Raw genomic sequence first — 14,525 nt, forward strand, 5'->3', positions numbered from 1 at the left:
TGTGTGTTCTTGTTGCTGTGTAAAGAAGTGTGGAGTAGAACAGTCCCAAAAACAAAGCAGGGAGGAGAGAAGGTGGCACATCCTCACTCTGAAAGCCTGGGGATTTTCCTGTCAGGATGACGATGCTCCCTGCTCCCTCTGCTCATCACCCACAGCAGCATCGGAGTCCTCTTGTTCCTTTGCATCCGCCGTGCTCCACTGTGGGGCCTGAACACACACCTGTGTCCATCCTGGAGCCCCTCCTGGGCTCAGTCCTGGCTCTGAAGCCCACCTGGGCTGAATGGGCACATCCGCTTCACCCCACCCTAGGTGGGCAAGAACAGAGGCCCCACAGCACCACGAGGTGTCCTGGGATCTTGAACTCTGGAATCCCACGCTTGCTAGCAGGTCAAAAGTTCCATGCTCCTTGAGATTATGAGTGATTGTGTAAACCCAGGCCTGAAGTTATACTTTATTAAGCCAAATCGGCTGATTTTCAGCTTTCACTGAAGATTTACCTTTTCCTTGATGATCGTTTTATGGACTGGATGTTTGTCTCGTCCCTTCACCTATTGATATAGTGAAACCCTAATTCCCAGTGTGGCTGTATTTGTAGGTGGGGCCTCTTAGGAAGAAATTAAGGTTAAACAACATCATAAGTGCGGGGGGGGGGCCCTGAACTGATAGGACTGGTGTCCTTAAAAAGCAGACACAAAAGAACCCTCTATCCCGCTCTGTGCTGAACACCCCCCAAAGAAAGGCTGTGAGAGAGCACAGGGGGAAGGCAGCTGTCTGCAGGCCGGAAAGAGCCCGCACCAGAGCCAAATCAGCTGCACGCTGATGACGGGCTTTTAGCTCCAGAACTGTGGGAAAGCCAGTTCCTGTTGTTTAAGCCCCCAGGTGGGGGTGTTTATTATAAGCAGCCCAGGCAGAGAAGTAGGGTGCCCTGCACTACATGCCACATACCTAAGAATGTGGAAGTGACTTGCAGCTGGCTGGTGGGTGGAGGCTGGACGAGTTTTGAGGTGTGTGCTAGAAAGAGCCCTGATGGCTGTGAAGCAGTTGTTGGTAGAACTATGGGTGTTAAAGGTGTTGTTGGTGAGGGCTCAGAGAGAAGAGCATTGTAGGGAGGGCTGTGGTCGTAGAGAACACACGTACCCCATGAACAGAACCCTGATAGAAATATGAGCATTAAGGCAGATTCTGGTGAGGAACGTGCCCGTGGAACGTGAGGAAAGTGATTCTTGTTATAAAGTGGCAAGGACTTGGCTGGACTGAGTTCTAGCATTTTGTGGAAAGTGGAACTTGCAAGTGATGAAATGGGGGTGTTTTGCTGGTGAGATTTCTAAGCAAAGTGTTGAAACCCTTGCTTCTCCTTACTGCTCATAGTGAAATGTCAGAGGAGAGAGATACATGGAAGGAATTGCCAAAAGAAAAGGAACCAGAACTTGAAGGTTTGGAAAATTCTCAGCCTATCCACATTGCAAAAAATGAGAAAGTGGGCTGGGTACGGTGGCGCACACCTGTAATACCAGCACTTTGGGAGGCCAAGGCAGGTGGATCACGAGGTCAGGAGTTCAAAACCAGCCTGGCCAAGATGGTGAAACCCCATCTCTACTAAAAATATAAAAATTAGCTGGGCATGGTGGCGGGCGCCTGTAATCACAGCTACTTGGCAGGCTGAGGCAGAGAATTGCTTGAACCTGGGAGGCAGAGGTTGCAGTGAGCCGAGATCTTGCCACTGCACTCCAGCCTGGGCGACAGAGTGAGACTCCGTCTCAAAAAACAGAGGAAGTGTTCTGGACAGACTTGCACATGGCGGAACAACCATTTGATAGGGAGACTGGGTGTGAGCCAGGAGCCCAGCCGGGAAGCCTCCTCAGCAGAGGCCAGGAGTGGGGATGGGACCAGGCCCGCAGAGACACTGTCAGCTTGGCCTAAGGAGAACAGGACGGGAGGTAGTGCTCACCAGCGGCCGGCATGTTTCATCTTTCCAGAAAGGGGAGAGTGTGCCTGGGGGTGATTCAGAGGTAATCGGGTGCCACTACCACCACAGGTACAGGGCAGGGCTCTCTCCTCCTGGGTTTCGGAGAGTGGGGCCACTGCAGAGCTGGGAAAGAGGCTGGGCCTCTGGGCAGAGCATGGAGCCAAAGAGGATTGTCCCCAGGCCTCCAGGTCTCAGGGGCTTTGCCGTGCTAGGTGTGTGACTTGCTTGGGACCTGTCCCCCTTTCTTCCTTCTGGGTCCTGCCTTTTGCAGTGGGGAGTTCCATCCCATGCCTGTTCACCATTGTATTTTAGAAGGACAAGCTTGTCTGGCTTCACAGGTTCTTGGCTGGAGAGCAGGTCTGCTTTAGGAGAAATTGTACCTTGAGTCTTATCCATTTCTGATTTAGATGGTAGTTAAATGAAACTTTGGCTTAGACTTTAGAGTTGATGCTGGAATGGGTTAAGACTTTTGGGGCTGTTGGGATGGAATTAATGTATTTTGCATGTGAGGACATAAATTTTGGAGGCAAGGATTGAATATTATAAACTGAATGTCTGTGTCCCCTAAAACTCATATGTTGAAGCCCTAGCCCCTAGTTTGGCTGTATTTGGAGAAGGGGCCTCTCAGGAAGTTAAGTTTAAGGTTAAATGCGGTCATAAGGGCAGAGCTCTGATCTGATGGGATTAGCACACGTATAAGGAGAGACATCGGAGGGCTCACTCTGTCCACAAGCACAGGAGGAAATTCATGTGAAGATGCAGTGAGAAGGTGGCTGTCCACAAGCCAAGAAGAGAGCCCTCACCAGAAACTGAATTTGGTGGCACCTTGATCATGGGCTTCTAGCTTCCAGAACTGCAAGAAAATAACTTTCTGTTGTTTAAATCATTTTGTTACAGCAGCCCTAGAGGCTAAGGCAAGCCTCCATGGCAGGGCCGCAGGTCTGGGACTCGATTTTTCTCATCCTGCGGCGGGCATGGGTGCATGTTGGTCGTGTGCCTTCCAGCTCTCCAGGCTGTGCTCCAACCCTTTCCCTCACCCCCTTCCTCTCTGTCACTGGTGCCTTCTGGAAGGTGGCTTCCCCTTGGGGAGCATTTCCTGCAAAGACACAAGTTTAAAATAATTTAGGGTATTTCTCTGTACTTGAGAGCCAGGAGAGGATGAGAGTTGGTCCTGCCCTGATGCTGTGAGGCCACTCCTGCCTCAGACCCTGAGGCCCTCAGGAATGGTTTCCCAAGCACTGTTGTAGTTGCATGGCAAGATCACTCTTGATTATTTTAGGAGCTGATTTTACTTTTCCTACCTCTTTTAACTGCTTCCAAAAGATGAATCTGGCCAAGAAGAGCAGGGGCTCATTCACTCATTTACTCACTCATTCCTGGTGCTTGAGTTTATTCCTGAAGGAAGCTGGCCAAGGGTTGAGAGAAAACAACTTTGATTTTTCTCATGTCTGCCCCAGCAAACCTCCTTTGTGGACTGATTCTCCTTCTGTGCTTGGAAGAAACTGGGATAATCCCAGGACTTTTGTGGTCCCTTCTAGGTAATTCAGTGTCTTCCACTAATGTGGCCCCAAGCAGGCTGGGCTTGTTGATTGGTTTAGGTCCAGCAAAACAGTTAAAACTCTACATGTCTTCCGCATGTGAACCTCTTCCCAACCTCACCTGGCGCTGTGGCAGGTGGGAGGCTGGGTGTCAGGCTGGCTGCTGCCCCCTGGGTCCTCCCCCACTGGTAGCTATGGCTTCCAACCCTCCAGTGGGAGGAGCAAGAGGGATAAGAGGTAAGGACAGGAGAGGTTCTGTATGGCTGGCATGGCAGAGAGCTGGCACATGAGCCTGGCAGGGAATCCAGAGGGCTCTGGGGGCATTCTCGTGGTCTCCTGAGTGACCACCCTACCCTGGGGTGTCTCTGCCACAATTGGCCAACTCAGGCGGTGCATCCTCTCCAGCTGGTCCCTTACACTCACTTCCTTAGCCCCGGGTGGCTGTGGTACCTGTAGCCTCTTACCAAGGTCTGCCCTCACATCTCCAGGAACCCTTCTGGGCAGGATTTAAGACATCCCAGGCCAGTGTTCAGGCAGTATGACCCTACCTGGTCCACAGGAAATGTGCACCTTTGATCCACTGGGTTAGGGTTATTTCCACATGCAGCCTAGTTGGCTACTGGGAGCTCCAGGAGTCAACTTTTGCCCTTTAGATTTCTTGAGTGTAAGAGGGATACCAGGTCTCTGCCCCCCACCAGCCTCAGGAGGCACACAGTAGGCACTTGCAGGCCTCATGAAACCCCTCTTGGAATGAAGTGAGGAGAAAACTGCCCATCCCTCTCATGGTGCAGGTTGGGTGGGGACAGACTGAGAGCACAGCCCCCCTCTCCCAAGTAAGCCCTCCTGTCAAACTTGAGCTTCTCTCATCTTCAACACCTCCTCTACCTAGATCACCCAGAATTTCACATGGGAACAATTGGCACTCCTTGTCTTGGGGCCTCAGCTAAAATTCAGACCGGAAAAGTTCCATATTAACATCCTGTTCTAATGCAAGTAAAAAAAGAGCTATTATGGTCTTTGCTTCTTGGTATTTAGAGTCTAGTGGGAGAATATTGGCTACTTAATGCAGTTTCTTCCATTTGCAATATGTAACTGAGGCATCCTTCTACTGATAACAGCCAAAACTTCAAGATAAAATATTTTAAGCCTTTAAAAATACATTTATGGGCTGATAGGAACTTAAGGAATAAACAGAGACCAAAAACTAAGTGAAGCTGAGAACCCAGGGATAACTTTATTAAAGGAAAATATTAAACATATACTTCATGCAGAAGGAAGAGAATTCCAGGTGGAAGATTTGAGATGCAAGGGGGAATGAAAAACAAGAAGGTGGTGACTATATGGGTAAATCAAATCAAATCAAACACATTGTGTAAAATAATAATGGTGATATAAGAATTTTAAAAAGAGAAATAAGTATATAGTCATAATATGATACAAATTTGAAGAGGATGATGAGTTAAAAAGTTCTAAGATTCTTGTATTAACTTTGGAGGATGGTTATCTAATTTGTAATAAAATTTTCAGGATAATCATCAACCGTAGAAATGGGGTTGAAATTTCAAACTAATGGAAAGAAAAAAGAATAAGAAAATGTAATCAATCAAAAGGAAAAGACTAGAAAGGGAAAGGAAAAGACTAGAAAGGGAAAGGAAAAAAGAAACACAAAAGAGGTGGAACAAAAGTCCAAATATATCAGTAACTACAATAAATATAAATGGAATAAACATAACAACTAAAAGATAAAGATTATTAAAGTGGATTACTAGATGCTGTTTACAGAAAACACATCTACACTCTAAGGGTACAGAAAGGATGAAAGTAAAAGGATGGGAAAGGGTATACTGGGGAAATATAACTGAAGGAAATATGATTAATCTATATTAATGTAAAAAAATTGATTTTGGGGTAAAAAGCATCACTGGAGATAGAGAAAATCACTACGTAATGATTAAACAATTCATTTCATCAAGTAGATAATATAATTTTGAATTTTTATGCTTTCCATAACATAATTTCAAAATCTGTAAAGCAAATATTGACAGAACTATAAGGAAGAATATATAAATTCATCATCAGAGAGAAATATTTTAAATACTGTAACTCAGTATTTTATAGAAGAAGTAAATAAAAGCCAGTAAATGTTATTGAACATTTGAACAATGTAAAGAAAAAAAAAGGTTAATTTAGTGGACATACATAAAGCAGTATACCCCCAAACTACAGAATTCACATATTTTCAAAGCCCACATGGAACTGGTAAATATATGGAAACCTTATTGGCCAATAAAGCAAGTCTCAGTAAATTTCAAAAGATAAAATATCTAAGAATAATGAGGTGGGACCTCAATGCAAATAAACTAGAAATCTGTAATAACAAGATAACTTGAAAACCCGCATATTTGGAAATAAATAAACACACTTGTATATAATGCATAGGTCAAAGAAGAAAAGAAGATGTAATTTAGAAATATTTAAAATGTGTGGGATGTAGCCAAAGCAACACTTAGAAGTAAATAATCTTAAGTGTTTACATAGAAAAGAAGAAAGGCTAAATATTAATGAGCTAAGCATTTAATTAGGTAGTTCTGATAAAGAACAGTAAAATAAAGAGAGTCAAAGAAAATAATAGAAGATATTGATGAAATACAAAAGAAACATACAATAGAGTTCTTTTAAAATGATAAACTTTACAAAGATCTGGTGAAACTGATCAAGGAGAAAAGAATAAGCAGTATTAGGAATATAAAGAGGAGCTATTATGAACAAATTAATGCCAATAAATTTGAAGTTTGAAAACATAAATGAAAAAATTCCTAGAAAATATAACTTATTAAAACGGACTCAAGAAGAAATAGAAAACCAGAATGTCATAGGACCATTAAAGATATTGATTCATTTGTTTAACATCTTCGCACAGAGAAAATCTAGGCTCAGATAGCTTTAAAGCAATTTTTACCAAATAGTAAAGAAAAAAATAATTCCATTATATTGAGTCCTGTGATGTTGAATTGGAATTGGAGGTATTGGTGTAACTCGTGGTTTTCAATATATAAAGAGAGACATGAATATGTACGTAAAATGTGTGTACACTCACCTTCTCCCCCCCGCTCCCACACACACACTGTCCACTGAGACGGCCTCGGAACAGTGACACCCCAGCAGCAGCAATCACACCTAACATTCAGATGTTGGTTTCTAAATGCTCCTTGCCATTAAAAGGAACTAGGGCTTTTGGGGCTCTTTCAAGAGCTGGAGCAGACAAAGCACAAGGTACTTTGTACTTACCTCATGCCAGAAAGCAAGGCAGTGGACACCAGGGATGACGATGTGTCACAGGACACAGAAGCCGTCTTGCAGGGGCTCCCGCTGGCCAAGGCTGGGACAATTTCAGCATTAAAAGGAATAATGATAGTAATGGGCTATACCCCAGTGAATAAAATACGATTTTATAGGGTCACATTTACATAAATGAGTAAGTGAGTAAATAAGTTTTTCCTCACAACAGGCTAATTAATGGCTATAAGAAGAGAGATGACTATAGAAAGAAAAGGTGAATTACAAACCAAATTTGGTAACCGCCACAGTCATAATTCAGGCAGGAAATATCAATTGGTGCTAAAATTGGTGGTGAAAATGGGGTGAGACAGGATTTTTGTAGTCTTGAACAAAATATCTATTAATTATGAAGCGGAAAAGCCCAGTATTCACTGTCCTAAGTGATCGATCTGACCCTGCCAATAGTGGAATAAGCCGGCGTCGTGCACCACGCAACAGGATGAGGGGTGGAGCACGACATTGCTTTGCTGATACTCCGGCTGGAGGTGCATAACTTCAGTCTAATCACGAGGAAACACCAGACAGACCCAAACTGAAGGGCAGTCTGCAAAATAACTCACCTGTAATCTCCAAAAAACCCGGCAGGCCATGAAAGCCAAGGAGATACTGAAAGGGATGGAGAGGTGGCAGGGACTAAGGCAGCATGGCGATGGCTGCTGCCGCAGTCCAGCACCACCTTGGCTGAAAGGATGTCATTGGGACACTGGTGAAACTCAGTGGCATCCATGGACAAGGGGTATCTGGGTGCTTTATATGATTCTTATAGCTTTTCTGTAAGTTTGATACCATCTCAAAGCATAAGCAGGAGGAACAAGGAAAACTAAAATGGAGAAGTTGCAGGGTGTTTATATGAGCTCTGAAGTGAGTCCCTGGAGGGTCGCAGCAGAGCCCCAGCTGCTCCCACCCGGGAGGAGCTGGGGGGAAGAGCAAGTGCCCAGGGAGGCAGGGGGAGAACGGGAGTTCGTGGGCACGCGGTGGGCCCTCAGCATAGCCAGATGTGGGACAGCATCGTGTGCATTTGTATGTTTGTGAGGCAAGTCACGTCTTTTAGGAGCACTTGTCATTTTGGGCAGCTGGGCCTTTTGCCAAGAGAAATATAAGAATAACCAACACCTTCCTTACTGCCCATCATGGCCACCCTGCCCCACAGACACGGGTCTGAGCTGCAGTGCGTGGTCAAGGCACAGAGGAGTGGGCAGCAGTGGCCGTGGGGACCAGATGAGCCAGCCTGGTGGGGCTGGAATATGTCAGCGCCAGGCAGTGATGCCACGTGGGCCTTGCTGGGGGCAGCATCCGAGGCTCGGCACACCTGTAGCTTTTGAAGGCCATGCCCTCCTGCTGGGTCTCTTGTCTTCACCCCTCAGGAGGCCTTCCCCAGCCTCACTTTTAACATCACAGCCTCTGCCCCTCTGCCCTGACACCGCCCCCTCTGCTGCTCGTTCTCTCCTAGTGCTTAACTCGTGTGTTGCTGGGTTCTGTCCCCCTCCTTCCCTGTTGTATGCCCAGGATAGGGGTTGGCAGTGGCAGATGCCGAAGATGTGGATGACCACACGGGTGAACGAAGGCCCATGTCCTTCAGGAGGCCCTGGGCATTGGACACCGCAGGCCCTGAGACGTACTCAGTTCGGTCTGCATCTGTTGATGGTGAATATTGCAGGACTGATAGCCACTGACCGCCTGTAGTGATGTGTGAGGACAATGAAGGCAATGGTGATTCACAGGCAGGACAGCCCCATATGGGTGTTAGTTGTAAATTCATGGTTACATAACTTAATAAATTTACTTACAAATTCATTATTTATAAACAAATCGAGACTCTGACAGCTGAGCTGGCACTCCTCGTTGATGTGAAAGTTGACAAGCGAGGCAGCATCCATACCTGTGGGTAGAGGGCAGAGGACTCAGTGAGGGCTTGGCGCCCTCTTCTGCGGTAGGAGAGGCCGGTGGGGCTGCTCAGGAAGGCTCCCTGGGTGTGCACCGCGGCACTGTATCCTGCCCGAAGGGCGTGGGCCAGGGCGCTCTCTGGCTGCAGCCGCGTGGGGTTAGTGGCCTACAGTGTTGACCACTCACTCATCTGTACACCTGTGCACCGCACGCTGATTCACTGAATATTTGTTTGTTAAACAGCACCAGCACGGTGTTTTGGGTTTGTTTTACAAAATGTTTCTTGAACCCTTGGCTTGTCCCTGCTGTGCTTTTCTTTGATATGTTGAAATGTAACAAGAATGCCCAAATAGTTTGCTTATACCAGATGTTTCGCATCATGAAGAGAATATGGATTTGCAATGTGTGCAAATATTCTTTTTCTCCCCAAAGAGCTATTTTGGTTGCATCTTCCACGATAATGTGGGGTTCCAAGGTCAGGGTGTGTTTCCTCTGCAGGACGAGCGTGTGATTCTGGTGACCGCAGAGCCCCCCCGAGGCCCCCGGGTTCTGTGATCTCAGAAAGTGGTTAGAGGCGCATTCTCTTGACCAGAGAAACGCGTGGGCACTGCCAGCTGCAGCCTCCCCAGTCTTCGCTGGCTCAGAGGAAGTGCATTTCTTTGTGGTTCATTTTGCACTGTAAGGAAGTGTGAAATCTCTAAAGCTCTATGGTGCTTTTTGAAAAATCTGGAAATTCTTGCTATAGGAAATTCAACAACTTGATGCAGTATATGTCTTAGGGGTGCTCCCCGTTTTGTAAATATCGTGTCTGTGTGAAATGAGTGTGTTTATTTATACTCCTGATGCTTTTTCTTGCTTAGGGGAATTTGGGACTTTGAAGGACATTTTTAAGCCCCTCTGCCCCACAAGCTGTAACTAAGGATTTTGGAAGGACACTTGCCCATCCAGCACCCACTTGCTGGGACCCCTTCTCACTTGCTGCTTCTCTTTGCCCTCAGTGAGCACCTCGAATGCATTCCCTCACACTCTGTTAAATATACACTCACCCATGTGTCAAGAGCAGTGCGGCACAGTCATCTGCTTCTCACACTCTTCCTCACACCCTCCCTTTTCCTGGGCATTCTGTCTTAACCCCCCAACCTGGTGCCGGCTGTTTTCTGGGACACCTGAGGGCTCTCCGGGACCCTCGCAGTCCTGGTCCCTTCCCGCCCACAGCCTGAAGGGGCAGCTTTGTCCCACAGGGTGGACTTGCCTGCTTTGCAAGGCTGGGGGGCATGCTCCTTGCAGATGAACAGACCTACAGCTAGGCGAGCACGCGGCACAGCCCGACTCAGGAGCTGAGGCCTCCCACTGCACGAGCCTGGGCTCCCTCTGTGGTCACTTGCTTTGCTCTGAGTCTTTGTCACCTGCCTGAATGCTCCTGATGCCTCCTAGGCCACTGGGGAGAGCTGTGCTTGTCCCACGCTCTGGCACAGAGTGTCTGTCCCGAGTGTTTCCTCTAAACCTTTCCTGTGCAGAAGCTGGGACAAATTCTGTGCATCCTGGTGCAGAACACACCTGTTCAGAAAGTAACTGGGTGGTGAGGAGTTTCCTTTGCAAATACAATTTGTAGCCATCAAGAATCACTAAATGACACTTTCTTCCGGAATGTGCATATTACAATTCATCTTCAAAAGGCAAAACGGTTTGTCATCCAGTTCTTGAGAAGGGAAGGAAGGGAGAGTTTGAATGTTTGAAAGCCTTGAGGCTGTGGTCCCCTCATTTGACATAAAACTTGCAAAGTCATTTGTAGAAATGGTTGGGGTGTGAGAGCAGGGGTCAGAGGTGCCCTCCTGGGAATGTCTTGGCTCTGAGAGCACTGCCCCGTCCTCCCGGGCTCTCGCTGGTGCCCCGACCTCCCGGGCCCTCGCTGGAAGCCCCGCCCTCCCGGGCCCTCGCTGGAAGCCCCGCCCTCCCGGGCCCTCGCTGGAAGCCCCGTCCTCCCGGGCCCTCGCTGGAAGCCCCGTCCTCCCGGGCCCTCGCTGGAAGCCCCGTCCTCCCGGGCCCTCGCTGGAAGCCCCGTCCTCCCGGGCCCTCGCTGGAAGCCCCGTCCTCCCGGGCCCTCGCTGGAAGCCCCGTCCTCCCGGGCCCTCGCTGGAAGCCCCGTCCTCCCGGGCCCTCGCTGGTGCCCCGACCTCCCGGGCCCTCGCTGGAAGCCCCGTCCTCCCGGGCCCTCGCTGGAAGCCCCGTCCTCCCGGGCCCTCACTGGAAGCCCCGTCCTCCCGGGCCCTCACTGGAAGCTCTGCTCATTTACTCTCCTTGTTAGGGTTGTGCTGCATTTCCTGGATCCACAGTCAGATCAGGCAATTCTGGGGCGAGCAGGCGTCGGGGAAGGGTTGGATGGACGTCCCAGGCTTCTCAGAGCATCCCATCCAACTCCTGGACAGGAGAGGTGTCTTAAGGGTCCCTCAGGAGGGAGCTTGAGCTGGGAGCAGGGGTGAGTGAAATCAGGTTCAAGGGAAATTTTCACCAAGGTCATCCGCCACCTCCAGGACCCTCAGAGTCTCACAGTGGGTGCAGCCCCAGGCAGGTGGTGGTCCGCAGGAGACAGCCCCCAGGAAGGTGCAGGTGACAGGGGTGGGGTGGACAGCCCATGGGAAGGTGTGGGTGATGGGGGGACAGTCCACGGGAAGGCACAGGTGATGGGGTTGGGGACAGGTCTCGGGAAGGCACAGATGACAGTGTAGGGTGGAGGGGGGCAGCCCATGGGAAGGTGCAGGTGTCGGTGGGGGGAGGGGGGCACTTTCCCATCATGCTTGTCCGACCTCCCTGGGTGGCTGGAGGAGGAAGTGATCCAGAAGAGGCCTGCCTTGGAGGCACCCAGAGCACAGAGGCCGGGCCTGGTGTGGTGCTCTCGGCCGACCTTGGGCCAGGCTTTACAGGGCATGTCAGTTAGGGCTCTGCAGAAAAACAGAACCGACCGGAGACACATATGGGGAGGCTTATTATGAGCAGGTGTCTCAGACAGCTGCAAGCTGGAGACCCAGGAAAGCCGAGGTGTAGTTCAGTCCAAGCCCAGAGGCCTGAGGGCCGGGGCGCTGGGGTAAATTCCCGCCTGTGGCCAGAGAATGGGAGATGAGCTGATCCGGCTCAAGCCATGTGTCAGGAAAAAGGGGTGACTCCTCCTGTCTAGTTCTCTCCAGCCCCCCACGGACTGCCCAGCCACACTGGGGAAGACCACTGGCTTCACCGAGCCCACGGATTCAAATGGGACCCCCATCTGGAAACACCTCCCAACACAGCAGGCACGATGTTTAATCGCAGCACCCGGTGCTGCAGGTGGTTGACGTGTGATGTCGGTCAGCACACTGGGCCTGTGTCCTCATTAGCTCGAGGGCCGGCTGTGACTGCCAACAGTAGCTGCCCGTCTGAGTCAGGGTTTCAGCCCAGCCCTGCTCTAGGCTTTCTGGAGTCTCTGGGGCTCTGAAGTGATGAGCTTGCAGGTGACAGGAATCCTGCGTCCCATTCCCTGGGCAGGTGCAGCAGGGGCTGTCAGGCTGCCTCATGCATGGGTAAGCCCCTGTGTGTCCCATAGTAGGACTGAGCATCTGGGCCCACCTGTCCTAGACCCACCTGTCCTGCACCCACCTGTCCTGGGCTGACCTGTCCTGGACTCACAAGGTGGCTCTGACTGTCCTTCCAGGACTGTGGAACCGACTCCCGTGGTCGCTGTTGAAGCCCTCTGTGGTGAAATGCTCCCAGGAGCTGCAGACTGCCAGGCAGCTTTACGTAGGATGATTCCCTATAGGGAGTCCTAAACTGAGTCAGCCTGGGGGCCGCCTGCTCCTCTCTCCCTTACGCCCCTGTCTGTGGAGTTCTGTCCCTTTCAACGAGGATGCTGAGGGTCGATGTGCCTGTTAAGGGCTGAGTGAAAACGATGGAGAAGAAAGGCATCCCGGGCCTTCCTCTCATCTGGCTGCTTGCACCACTCAGGCCCCGTTGAGGGCTCTGCAGAGAGGCAGGCAGTCCTGTCAATAGAGACCTTCATGAAGCACCCACATTCCTTACCACCTTCTCCCCTCACAGGAAGGAAGCGGCAGGGTTTCTGCTGGTTGAGCTCCTCCTCCAGGCTTCCTGGATAGGAAGCAGTGGTGCTGCTCAGCACACAGCCCCTCAGTGCCTTCCCTCCTCCCCCAGGGCTGGGGTGGGCTAGGGGAGCCACCCCTGCTGATCCATCCCTTGGCTTCTGGGCCCAGCTCCCCTGACTGCACAGAGGGGACTGTGGAGCTGTGGGCTGGGGCCTCATGGAGGCGTGTCCTCCTTCCCAGCCAACGTGCTGGGATCCTGACTGTCACCTGCCCCAAATCCAGCCTGGGCCCTGTCCGCCCTGGGATGGGTCACAGGAGGCCTGGGAACTGGGTCCAGGCTGCGGTTTGGGTGAAGGACAAAGGGATGTCTCTTCTGCTCGCTTTGTCTGTTCTGCTTCTTCTGTTTCTTCATCTCTCCTTCTTTTCAGCTCCCCCTGGGCCCAGCTCCCTGTCCAGCACTGAAGACCTGAAATGGACCCTACTCAGCCCTGCACAGAGCAGGAAACTTCAGCCACAGTCACTGCACAGGGCTGGGGTGCGTGACCTCCAATGGCAGGGATGCGTGACCTCCAATGGCAGGGGTGGGTGATCTCCAATGGCAGGGGTTCGTGATCTCCAATGGCAGGGCTGACCTCCCGCCCTCTGTCTGCACCGCCTCCCCCGCCCCTACCAGGGAATTGGCTTCAGGGGACTGGGAGCAATGTGGCTTCGTTTCTGGGCATCACAGCATCACCCAGACGCAGAGCTGGACCCGCCTTCTGGCTCCTCCTTCACCAGGGACAGTGGGTTAGACTGAGTCACAGGCCCAGGTGCCCGTGGTGGGGGCCAGATGGGGTGGCCTTGGGTTCCCGGTGACACCTTGCTCTGAGTCTCCTCTGTGTGAAGAAACAGAGGGCCCTTAGCAGGACCCCACGGGAAGCCTGAGCCTCCAAGGGAACCACTCTGCTCCAGCCCTTGTTGTGGGCACAGGGTCGCCTGAGGCCTCGGTGCTGACTTCACATTCTCGCTGTTCCAAATGAGCCCCTTCTTGGTTGCAGTGAATTCTGCAGCCGTAGGCGGACGGCTGGGAATGGCCCTGAGAATCTCCAAGGTGGCTGAGGTTCTGTGCGGTTGGCAGAGTGCTGGCAGGACACAGAGGTTGCCCAGGCTACAGATCCGGGTTCAGGCCCAGCCGTGTGGCCTGTTCACGTCTGAGAGGGCGGCCCTGCCCCGCGGGCCCTGGCCCTGCCCTGCGCCCGGCTGGGTCTCATCTGACACGCGGCCTTCCAGCCTCTCATTGCCCGAGGGGTGGGCCCTGGGAGTGGTCCTGGCAGGGCCCCTCTCTGCAGACCCTGCAGGACCAGCAGGCCGGGCGGTGGCTGGGAGGCAGGGGACAGGTTGGCCTCTGCGGTCTTGGGTGCACAGAGCTCCTCCTGCCCTGGGCCTGTGGCCCCCTCCTGCTGGCCCAGCTGTGCCTTGTAAGGGCCACGGTGATGGCCCACCCTTCTCACCAACGCCCAGGAAGGACACCGCGCTCCCAGCTCGCTTCCTCCCCATCCCCTCACCACGGGCAACTGCGGTGGCTGGGTGGAGGGAGGTCTCTCTCCACATCACAGAGGAGGAGACTGGGGCTGGAGAGGTGGGGGATGGGGGCTCCCTCCCGGGGCGGACCCTCAGGTGGGACCCCCAGGCTTAGGGAGGGCGGGGGGACCTTGGGAGGCCGTGGCCGGGTCCGCCCGCCCCGTGTGCACC

The 14,525-nt window shown here is 51.4% G+C and overlaps 1 protein-coding gene across 5 annotated transcripts in view; it reads left to right on the plus strand.

Moving 5' to 3' along the window:
- AHRR (aryl hydrocarbon receptor repressor) overlaps positions 1–14,525 on the plus strand; it is a 113,416-nt gene that overhangs the window by 35,564 nt on the left and 63,327 nt on the right. The gene's annotated exons all lie outside the window — the stretch shown is intronic.

The sequence above is a fragment of the Pongo pygmaeus genome, chromosome 4 (assembly GCF_028885625.2).
Source record: "Pongo pygmaeus isolate AG05252 chromosome 4, NHGRI_mPonPyg2-v2.0_pri, whole genome shotgun sequence".
In the NCBI taxonomy this organism is placed as follows: Eukaryota; Metazoa; Chordata; class Mammalia; order Primates; family Hominidae; genus Pongo; species Pongo pygmaeus.